Genomic DNA, 12,284 nt, shown 5'->3' on the forward strand with positions numbered 1-12,284 from the left:
GCTTGGATCGAGAGCACTGGGAACATGATCTGCCTTTTCCTGCCCCCCGAATCTTACCCCAGATCAGGGTGAGCAGATGTTGCGGTGGGACCAGAGCAACTCAGTCTGCCACTGAGACACTGAGCCTCCAGACACTGCACGAAAAGGCGGCGAGATTGCTCCAGTGGGGAATGGATTAAATTCCCACTCCATTGTTTACCTTCCTTCCAATCACGATGCCTCCCCATCCTTCACTCTGTTCCCTTCCCCCACTCCCCCTACAATGAACCTCCTTGAAGTGGCATCTCTCAGGATTCGACTTCAACAACCTGGCTGACCGCGGCACAGAAACTGCATCCCCCAAACCTGTAGATGTAGAACGCGTGAAAGGGGGGAGTCTGGTTCTTTACACCTCCCTTTCCCCCTCCCCTTGATTTCTCATCCAACCCGGTTCAGGGAAATGCATAATTTCCCCCAATTGCCTGCACGGATACAGGTAGGAAACTTGACAAAACTCCTTAAAGTCCTCGCTGCTCTCTCAAGTGAAAAGTTGTATCTGTAGTTTCTGCAAGAATGGGTCGAGGAGGTGGGGGGGGGGGGGGAATGGGAGTAGAGAATGACTCATTGGATGGTTTTTCTTTTGCTAAAGTCCCTGGGCTCAGGCGGGAAGAGTCTAAAAGGGAAGAAGGGGTATGGCACTCAATTCTTTGGCAGAAGGAACTTTGTGAAATATAGAGCCCAGGGCTTGAGATAAGATGAAGCTGAGTTCAAGACCCAAATGTGCTCGGTACTCATTGTAGGACTCTGGCATTTCACTTCACTGATTTGTGCCTCAGTTTTCTCCCTGGTCATCAGGAGTTGAATCTTCTCTTCCCAGATCAAGGAATTATAAAGAAAAAGTTTTTCTTAATGTGAAATATAGATGTGAGAGTTGTTGTTTAGGGGCTGCCAGAGTTTTTAATGGCAAAATCAAAATTCCCTGGGATTTGTCTGCTTTTCTGGAGTATGAATGGAACCACATTCTCTTGCTGGAGTCCTTCTGTGAGTTGGTATTTGGCACTGGGTCACACAATTAGTGTGCAGTTTGAGTCTATAAAGTACTTAACAAGATAGAGTTCCTAGATCTTCTTTAGTTCTTAACTGCTCTACCACAGGGGGTCAGAACCTGGTCCTATTGCCCCTAAGGCCCTCTAAGCAACTAAGGGAGGAGGTATTTTTTCTGCTTTGTCAGTTCTTCTATTAGTGCTGGACTTTTAACAATCTTAGACTTCCTCCCCCAACACACCGGGATTTATGTTTTGTTTCTGATTGAACTGATTAAACTGATTTAACTGTTGCTTTGTCTTAGAGTCTCCATGTTCTTCTGTTTTTCTGGTTATCTTTTAAAAGTTAGCTTCCTCCTAGAATATTTTTCTGAGATTTGGCATGGTGTTCTTGAAGGCAAAATCCTCATTAGCTAAATCTCCATTTCTTCCTTGTTCCAGAGGAAATTGGATGAAGTAAGTCCCATGATTTCATCCAAGAATTTATTCATAATGCTTAACTCATCTTGTTTTCCAAATGGTAACCTCCCAATTAACCCTTACATTCATTTCATAAAAAGTCAACTCAAATTGTTCCTTACAAGCAACTTGGTATAGCAAAAAGAGCTTTCTCCTAGGAGTTAGAAGACTTTGGTTCTAATGGCAAATCTACAACTACCTACCTACCTACCTACAAGTCATTTTACTTCTTTTCAGTAACCCAAACCTGGCAGCAGATCTCCTCAACTGAGCTCTTTTGATCATGGGCCAGCCCTTGGGTCTGTAGATCAAGCAATAATATTCTCTGTGGACAAGGAAACATTTTCACTTATAGGCTCTAGCCATTAAATCCAGACAAAACATCATATCTGATCAAAGATGCCCTTTTTTAAAAAATTAAGCTGAATTAATGGAAAATTCATATGGTTAATTGGAGGAAATAAGCAAACCTTTTCAAGTGTAAATGGGCGTGTACTCATGCTCAGGTTAATATTTGCAGATTGCTAATATTCTGAGTATTTCCTTCTTTTTCTATGTGACATATAGGTATATAGATAGACACGGTAGATTTCTGTATTGTAGTCCAGTACTAAATTAGGTGCAATATGGAATAGCCCTATAATTCTTCCTGTGAAAATTTAGTAAGTACCTCAGAAACACTTCTTATTCAAGTTTGGCAATAACTTTCTCAATGTTACTGATGTTCCCACAGAATTAGTAACAAATGATCATAATGAACTACCCTCATTCAGAATTTGATGCAGAAATTTCATCTTTCACTTAGTTGTGGGATTGCTATGGTGACCAGTCGCAAGTGGTAACCATGGTATAAGTAATAAACAATTAGAATTACATCAGTATCAACAAATTACATAATTGTCTTTGTGGAGGGGGTGGGGATGGAGAAGTGAATGTGGGCAAAGACCTCAACAAAACACTGAGCTTTTCCCTAAACTGATCAAGTATTAACCCTTACCAATCCCAATGCAACTCAATTCCTGTCATTTCAGCTGAGCCTTTTCAGTTTTTAAGATTTGTTCTCAATCCTTCATTCCTGAATTCCAAGATACTAAAGACACATAATAGTTTGCTTTTTCTTCCCTTGGATGTCATCAAGTTATTGTATCAAAGGAATACAGATGCAGTGGCCCGAACAATTAGTTCACTTGGTTAGCATTTGGTGTTAATGAGAACAGTATGGAAGATTCCATATTCAGTGTGCACTGATTAATTCTACTCAGATGAAAATGTGGTTGTACTGCCAGTCTTTCCATCTTACTCACAAACTGTATTATGGGCCTCATAGCCCTCTTGTCTTTTAAAAAAAGCCCCTACCTTTCATTTTAGTTTAGAATCAATACTGTATAATGTTCCAAGGTAGAAGAGCAGGAAGGGCTAGGCAATGGGGGTTAAGTGACTTGCCCAAGGTCACACAGCTAGGAAGTGTCTGAGGTTAGATTTGAACACAAAACCTCCTATTTTTAGGTCTGGCTCTCAATCCATTAAATCACTAGGCTGCCCTCTACCCAGTCTTTACAAGGAATTTCTCCTTCATATGGAGAACAAGAGCAAAATAATTGAATAGTTTTCACTTCTCTTGTTTTCTACCACTACCACTACCACCACCACCATCATCATCATTGCTGTCATCATCATCTCTTTTTCATGCTTATACCTTTGTTGATCTTTATTTTACCCCCATCTCTTTGACTACTTCAATGTAAAGGAAGGATAGGGGATCAAGCATTTATTGTCTATTGTATGCCAGGCACAGTACCTTATGAATATTATCAGATTTGATCCTCTTGATAACCCTGGGATATGGGTGTTATTATTATCCCCATAATAGTTTAGAAAAATAAATAGTAGAGGAAACAGAAGCAGACAGAGGTTGTGACTTGCCCAGAGAAATACAGCTATTAAGTGTTATCTGGGAACTCATCAATGTGGGTACCCATTCCTTTAATACAAATCCCAATCCATCCCCATGCTGCTGTATCTCAAGATTCTAAAATTCTGTGACTGATTTTTATCCACTGTGGCTTTCATATTCTACTATGGTTCCTTCATAGAGTAGTCCACCAAATATGCCAAATATGTTTCAGGCTTCCCTTTATGTTTTTGAATTTTGTGCATTATTTCTCACTCATATTTAATCAATGACCTATCTTTTCTTCTGTTCAAACATCTCTTTGATGACTTCTTTTACACCACCTCTGATATGCAATTTCCTCATTAATAATACTATATTGTATGGGCAAGGAAAATATTCTGCTTGGTTTCATCTCCAACATAATAATTATCATGCTCCCTCTAGTATAAGCTCATTCATCACTAGGAAACTCATTATCATGGAAATTACTTAAGCTTTTTTTTCTCCCCATCAGTACTTTCAGTGCTCCTGCCCCTCTGATTGGAGGACTAGTGGGCAGAGGGGAAAAATTATTTTTCCAAAAGGTTCAAAATTCTAGCCATCTCTTTCTTCAACAACAGCTGCTCTGCTTGATTTTTACTCCATTATCATCTTATCCTCTAATCCCCTACCCACCTTGCTGGGTACTCTATTGAAATCCTTTAGGCAATGGTAACATTATGGACTGATGTCTGTTCTTTTATCCATTTCAGACTTTTTTCAGCAATCATTGCTTGTTTAAGGTTTCCTTGTATGCTATATCTTGTCATTTTTAATTTTTTATAATTTTTTATATATTTTAATATTTTCTTTAACAAGTCAGTAGTCTGACTATACACAGATTCAAATTGGATTCTAACACTTTTATTAACAACTAACAATAATTATTAATATAATAATATGATAGTACTAATTCCAATTTTGTGATGTTATTTGAGTCTTACTATATTTGACATCTTGTGATACTCTTCTTGAAAAGAGTAGTCATGATATATTGCTATGAGGATTGGCCTCTCTCATTTCTTAATTTTTAACCAACCTTCCTTTTGCTCTTTGTATTAAAGTAACTGCAAATTAAAGTGTATGTTGGCTTAATTCTGAGATCTCTTCCTTTACTTCTTTTGCAACAGAAATTAAGGCAAAAAAAGGAAATCAATTGTAATTATATTCACTATAGTCTTTCTGTTTGTATTCATAAGTGCTCATAAGTATTATAAAACAAAATGACCAAATATTTTAGGAAATGTTTGTTCAAGTTTTTTTCTTCTTCAAAGAGAATCCACAAACACTCTTTCATTAAGCTCCAACTTCCTCATATTTTTTGGTTCCATTTATAGCAAAAATGTCAATATTGATCTAGCAGATAAGATTCTTAATAGCAAGGACTTTTAAAATTTTGGTTTCTAAAGTTCCCAATGTGTAATAGAGTGCTTACATCTAGTAGTATTCATATACATTGTTGTTGAATTGAATTAATTTAGTTTTTCCAGTAGTGTTTCAAATCCTTGGTCGTTGGATAGAGATCTACTGTATTATATACCAGAAGTTAAGTTAATGCTTGTGGATAATCTAAACACTATGATTTTCAAACATTGCATCCATTTTATTGGCACTGCATCATTATTGATGAAGAAAGCAAAATAGATTCACACAGTCTTGAGGGACGTTGGGGATTGCCATGGTCAAAGAATTTATTACTGAGTGATTAACTGGTTGATGAGCCTCTTAGACAATAGATGCAGTCTGTCATTAAGACCATAATCTAAGCCTTTCTAGCTTGATGGAATGTAACAGAATTTTTATCTTCTGATAAATAATAATAAATAAAATAATAAAATAATCTTTTGATACCATCAAAAATCTAGAAGCTTTTCTATACCAGAGTGGGTGGGGAGGGGGCTTTTGTGGAAGGCTCCTCCCAATTTTTAAGTCCCTCATATTGTTCTTAGCTCTCTTTGTGAGAATAAATTGTCTTTAACTCTATTGTTTCTGAAATTAATATAGCTCTGTTCTGCTTTTCATGTATCCCCACTTGCCCTTGGTCACAGATGTTGCTAGTTCAGCATAAAGTTATCTCCATTACTGACTATATGTTGTAATGATAATGGAGCAATTGCATCCCTTTCACAGAAGCCTTTCCTAACCCTTCTTAATTCTAACGTCTTCCCTCTGTCAGTTGTTTCTGATTCATCCTATATATAATTTGTCCTATATATTTGTTTGCATGCTGTCTTCCCCATTAGATTGTGAGTTCTTGGAGAACAAAAACTGTCTTCTGCTTTTTTTGGATATTCCTAGCATTTAAGGACTGTTCCAGCCACATGGTAGGAACCTACTAAATGTCCACTGATTGATTAATGTATCAGAGGGCTAGAAGAACTTGGGACTTTGAAGAAATTTATATCAGCCATCTTTTACAGTCAACCTGCACTGTTGCAACGTTCATTTCTCAGTTACCGAGCCGTCCTAATATTTGAGGGAGTCATTGGCACAAATAATCCCATACTTCAGGAAACATAAATATGATTTAGATTAAATTGATTACACTCCTTTCTTTTGCCAAACCTAGTCTATTTCTGAAGAAACATGATGAGGCTAAAGGGCACAACTTCTTGACAGTGATGGGAGGTAGGTTATGGATTTCTAGAATAATCTATGCTATGACTAAGTGTTTACTGGTTATATACATATACACATATATATTATAATTATAACAATTATAATAGATATCATCAGACAACAGTGTGAGATAGTAAAAAGAGCCCAGAATGTGGAGTTAAAAGACCAAATTGCCAGTTCCACTTCTGCCACTCAATGATCAACCAGTCAATCAACAAATATTTATTGACGATCTATTATGTACTCTGTATGCTGTAGTAAACATTAGGAAAACAAAAATAAAAATGAATAGTTCCTGGCCTCAAGAAGCTTACATTCAAGTAACCATGTCATCTGGAGAAAGTCACTTCACCCCCTTTGAATCTCAGTTTCTTCATTCATAAATGGAGATGGTGATCACACTACCTCTGCCTAGGGCCGTGCTTTCTAAATTTCTGCAGTACAGCAGTTCTACGTGCATTATGCAGGTCTGTTGGATGTTTCCCATGTTGCTGATGCAGAACAGGGAACCTGCAGTAGGCTCAGATCAAGTTTCCCTACAAGAGGGACAGTTTAGAACAATAATACCAGGGAGTATAGTCTGCCCTTCAGACTTTCACTTGCAGCTCCAATAAGCTGCAGAATGTGCAGTGGCCACACACCTGTAAAACCCTCACAGGAGGCAGGGTAAACACATGTGAAGGCTTCCTTCCAGTAGAATGGGCAAATGAGAACAATTTGTTCCAATAGTTATGAAAGGAGCTGAAGTAGGTGCTGTGGAGCATCTAGAACTTGATCAGACATTCAGACGTGCCCAAGGCCATCCACTGCATCCTGGGCCATCAATAGTCAGCTTGATTTTTATCTTGCCATTGTACTTGGATAACACTGGATGAGAGAGTGAAGCTGATGACTTTGTACAAATCTAATCCACTCAGTAGTCGAGATATTGCTCCATGGTGCCTTATGTTCTCTTCAAAGTGCCAGGACCCATGCTAAGTACTTCATGGGATGAAATGTTTAAGTTCTCTTTGTAGGAATAATGCCTATACTTCTTGTAATGTGTGCTCAAAGTATTTTTAACATTGTAAAACCATGATTGCAACAATATCAAACTAATTTGTTTTCTTATGAGCATATATTGAGATAGTACTTTTGAGTGTTTCCGTTTAAGAGAAAGGTGGTAATATTTCTCATCATATTCATGATCAAGATTAGCAAATAAAAGTTCATCATTAAAGGCAACAATATCAAAGAGAATTCTCTAGGGCAAAGTAACTTGAAGGCATAAGCAGATCTGATAACTTGAAAACCAGTGAGTATGAACAGCAAGGAAGTTCTGTTCATTCACCAAAGTCAGTATACCATTTCTCTTTGCTCCCCATTGGAAAAAAAATGGAGGTAGTGCGAAAACAATTTCCAGAAGGCAGGGAAGAGAAGAATCATAGAATCAAAGAATTTCCACATTAAAAGAGAACTTAGGGGTCATCTGGTACAATCTAGCCTGAATAAATAAATCTCTTAATTATACATCTGAACATCCAGACTTTTCTTTAGGCCCTCCAGTGAGAGGGAAGCCACTTCTCTCAGATTTACAAGATCTGTTTGAAGATATATCCAACTGATATGAAATTTGTCCTTACATCACGTGTAAGTTGTCTCTTGGTATCTTCTACCCACCGATTCTAATTCTGCCTTTTGGTCCAAGCAGAATAAGTTAGATCCTCCTTCCCTATGACAGTCCTTTAAATATTGAAGATAGCTATTGTGTCCGATCAAAATTTTCTCCTTTCTTGAGTAAATATCCTCAGGTCCTATAACAAGTGTAAGAAAAGGAATTCCCCTCCTCATTTTGGCTGATACAGTAACAGAAATCCTGTAACATAATCATAAGGCATTAATAGGAGATAGTAATGATTTTTTAAATTGTATTATTTATTAATAGAATATATTTCTAGGTGTTTCAGTTCCTTGCTTCCCTCCCCATACCATAGAAGGTACCATCCAGCAAACATATATATAGGAGAGACAGAGAGAGAGAGAGAGAGAGAGAGAGAGAGAGAGAGAGAGAGAGAGAGAGAGAGAGAGAGAGAGAGAGAGAGAGAGAGAGATGTTTCCATTTTTCAGTTCATTCTCTGGAGGTGAATATTTACAAAATATTTTTCAAATATTTAATCTATAGCTGTATATAATGTTCTCTTGGTTCTACTCATTTCACTCTTCATTATCTTATGTAATTCTTTCCAAGTTTAAAATTAATATGCTCATCATTTCTTATGCTTTAATAGTATTCTATCACAATCATATACCACAATTTGTTTAGTTGTTCAACTCTTGATGGACATGCCTTCAATTTTCCAGTTCTTTGCCATTAAATAGAGAGCTGCTATAAATATTTTGGAACATATACGTTCTCTTCCTTTTTCCTTGATATCTTTGGGAAATAGATCCAGCCATGACATATATAAATAATATATAAACATATTACATAAACATATCTATAAATAATATAATATACTAATATGTGAATATAAATGGATAATATATTTATAAAATAATAATTTTAAAGTGAATTTGTGCTTGTTCTCTTTATGAAGAATGATTCTGCTAACTGAATCAAGAAGGGAACTAGATCATCTAAGAAAACAAATTAGATATACCTCTGGGGACATTAAATAGACAAAGTGAAGAGATGAAGAAGGCGAAGAAGATGAAGAGAATGAATTCAGAGAGATTGTAGAACTGACCATTGGACCATTGGCCATGTAGCTTTGAAGGGGACCTACTGGAGTAGTAGGGAATGTTATATGCAGTAGAAGCAGAGATACTGGCTCCAGAGAAATATAGATATAAAAAGACAGTCATCTGGAAGGAGAGAAAGGAGGAAGGAGCAGCTTCAAGAAGTATGATCTCAAATCAAGTACAGAAGAAAAGAAGGAAGGAAAGAAGGAAGAAAGGAAGGGAAGGGGGAGGGAAGGAGAATGGGAGAGAGAAAAGAAGGAAATGAATATTTATTAAATACATTCTTTGCCAAGAACTGTTCTGTTTACAAATATTATTTGATTTTCGCAATAACCTTTGGAGATTATAGCTGAGGAAACCAAGGCAGACAGAAGTTACTTACTCAGAGTCACATAGCTAGTAAGTGTCTGAGGCCAGATTTGAACAGAACCCAACATCAGAATTCTAGTCTTTGCCATCCCAGGAGTCATTAGTAACTTGTGTACCTGTCACAGTAAGGCCTCATTTCTACTCTATACTTGAAGTCTAATCTTTATTTGGATGGATTCCTTTTTATTTGTGGGAAAGTGATCCCTTGGTTTACGACAGGGAAGTGGGGATATTTTACATTGATTACTCTTTGGCAGCTGGGTGGCTCAGTACAAGGAATGCTGGACCTGGAAAGTCCTGGGCAGGAAAACAGATTTCAAATCTGGCCTCAGACACTTAATAACTATGTTACCTTGGGCAATCACTTAACCTCTGTTTATCTTAATTCACTGGAGAAGGGAATGGAAAACAGTTCCAGTATCTTTACTAATAAAACCTCATGGACAGTATGCTGCACAGGGTCTCAAAGACTCAGGAATGATTGATGAAGTGATGTAAAAATGTAACTCTTGCCATGGTACCTTAGGAAATGTCTTTGCCAAGAGGCAATTGGCTAATTAACAGGAAGCCTACAGAAGGGGAGTTCATGAGTCAAGGGTTAGGGGGTTCAGGTCTATACGATTGTCCCAAGAATCCAAGGCAGCAGCCATCCTCTGGGGTCTTACCCCATGAAAGCATGTGAGAATTGGGGAAGGGAAGATTTACGAGGGATGCTACATTATCTCCTATCCTGAGTACTTTTCTCTGGAGTCCTACAGGTTTATCATTGTCTTGACTAAAGGGTGGTGGCCAGAAGTGAACACAGTACCTCAGGTGCTCCCCGACTAGATTGAATACTGGAATTATCCTCTAATTTTTGACTACCCCTCCCTCAGTACAGCACAACATTAGCTCTTTTGTAGTCATGTTACACTGTTGACTTATGTTGACTTTACATTTTACTAAAGCCCCAAGATCTTTTTTTCACATAAATTGCTATCTTGCCATATCTCCTCCTTATTGCACTGACAAAATTGATTTGTCAAACTCATGTTCATAAGTGCTCTAAGGAACCTTGAGTGGTTTTGATATATGGAGAAAAAAGAGGTATTTTGTTCTATCTAATCAAATTTTCTTTTGTAATCAACAATTAAACCATGAGATCTTATTCAATTTAATTCTTTAAACTAATTGTAAAATGGTAAATATGGGTCAGCTAGGTGGTGCAGGGGATTGAGCTAGAGTTGGGAAGACCCAAGATCAAATGTGGCCTCAGACACTAACTATATTACCTTGGGCAAGTCACTTGACCCCATTTGCCTCAGTGTCCTCATCTGTAAAATCAACTGGAAAAAAAATGGAAAGCCATTCCAGTATCTTTTCCAAGAAAACCCCAAATGAGGTTATAAAGAGTTGAACATGACCGAACAACAAATATGTGGTTCACTATTGAACATCAATTACAAAATGTTACTCATTCCCTAATCATACCATCAGTTCATATACAGATAATTCTAAGGAGATTCTGAGCAAACAGGAGGATAATTATATAGGTTGATAATTCATATTTTCTTTGTCAACATTTTTCTTTATAAATAAGAAGATCTAGATTGTTTTATTTTCTGTCTTTCTTATCTTGCTCTTTTTCTGTCACCTTGGATATTGGAGGAGATTTTGTGTTTGTTTTTAAACTCTTACTTTGTCTTAGTATCAATTCTAAGATAGAAGAGTGGCAAGGGTTAAGTGACTTGCCCAGGGTCACAGAACTAGAAATTGTCTGAGACTGGATTTGAACTCAGGTCTTGACTTGAAGTTTAGTGTTTTATCTATTGTGTCACTTAACGAACCCTTGGATATTGGTTTTTGAAATGCTTTTACAACTGCATCATCTCCAGCATGTATTCCTCTTATATATACTTAATCTAATCTAGCTGCCCTTCCTTTCTTTATTGTCTTTATTTTTACCTCTTCCGTGGGGGAAAAAAGACCCCTACCCCCTTATACTTCATTGGATTTTAGTGATAGTGATAGGTTTAAGATAATCAGTATTGTGATTCTAAAGTGATTAGTATAAATTCTATTATAATCTTAATACAATCAGTAGAATTCATAATTTTACAAGGATTTCTAACTAAAGCATAAAAATTGCTTCTAAGGGGATGTCTAACTCCTCCCTAAGATTATACTTGACTTGTCATTAGTCAAAGGACTAATATGGGCTTTCCGAAATGAACCAACCTATCAGCTTTGTGATTGGGTAACTGTTTCTAAAATAAGGTCTATATGATGTTATGTATTATGATCTTGTATGGAAGTATTCATTTTGTTATAAAATCCAGGACTCAACCTCTGGGCGTTGTCTCTTGCCGGGGTCCAACAATGTAATACATGCAAGAGAACACTTTTATTGGAGGACTTGGCCCTCTTCCAATAAACTCTAACTTTCTACCTTGACTTGTGTTAAATTTAAAATTAGTTTCTAGTAATAAAAGTATTATATTTTTATGAGGTTTATTAAAGATTAAGAAATAAAGAAAATACAAAATAAGAAAACACGTGCCTCAGAGGGCAGAAAGGCCCATTCAATTGGAATTCAAGTTGGAAGCAGAAGCAGGAAGAGAGAAGGTTCAAGTGGGCTGAGAGCCCCTTTAAATGATAATTTGTCTCACACTCAGGGAGATTAGAGAGAATTCTGGGAGCTAGCAAGGACGTTTGGGGATTGAAGTCTGGGGTTCAAATCTCCATTTTTACACTTGGAGAAATTTGGCTTTTTGACTTTACTTACCTAAATTGTCTATATGGAGTCTGCAGATTTCTATTTCACAATAGTTGGCGACTCTGGTAGGATAGAGTGATAGCCTTGTCACCTCTGATGGGTTTCTCTTTCATACAGAAAGATATTGATCTCAAAAGGGTACCCACAGGATTTATTCTTCCTGTTTCTTTTTCTGTATGAGAGAGAGGCTGAGTTTCGGTGGGCAGACAATGGCTCCTCTAGTCCAAGAATCCTGTCATCCAAATAAGGTAAGAGGATTTGGAATTCCTCAAGGCTACAGACTTGGAGACATTTCCAGACCTATCTCTCATTTTTCTTCAATTGTCTTTTTAAATTTGGTATAAGCCAGAAGTTTGTGAAAAAGAGGAACTAAAACTTTTCTTCTTGTTGTTTGTGGAAATGAGAA

At 37.1% G+C, this 12,284-nt stretch overlaps 1 protein-coding gene across 6 annotated transcripts in view; it reads left to right on the forward strand.

Annotated features, from left to right (window-relative positions):
• Positions 1–12,284, forward strand: part of CNGA3 (cyclic nucleotide gated channel subunit alpha 3) — a 102,314-nt gene that overhangs the window by 602 nt on the left and 89,428 nt on the right. Inside the window, exon 1 of one of the 6 annotated variants that reach the window (XM_056808184.1) lies at positions 1–475. This exon is cut by the window's left edge and continues 360 nt beyond it. The exons of the other annotated variants lie outside the window; for them this stretch is intronic. The gene's annotated coding sequence lies outside the window, so the exon portion shown is untranslated. The remainder of the gene's footprint in view (positions 476–12,284) is intronic. 6 annotated transcript variants of the gene reach the window in all.

Source organism: Monodelphis domestica, chromosome 8 (assembly GCF_027887165.1).
Source record: "Monodelphis domestica isolate mMonDom1 chromosome 8, mMonDom1.pri, whole genome shotgun sequence".
Classification (NCBI taxonomy): Eukaryota; Metazoa; Chordata; class Mammalia; order Didelphimorphia; family Didelphidae; genus Monodelphis; species Monodelphis domestica.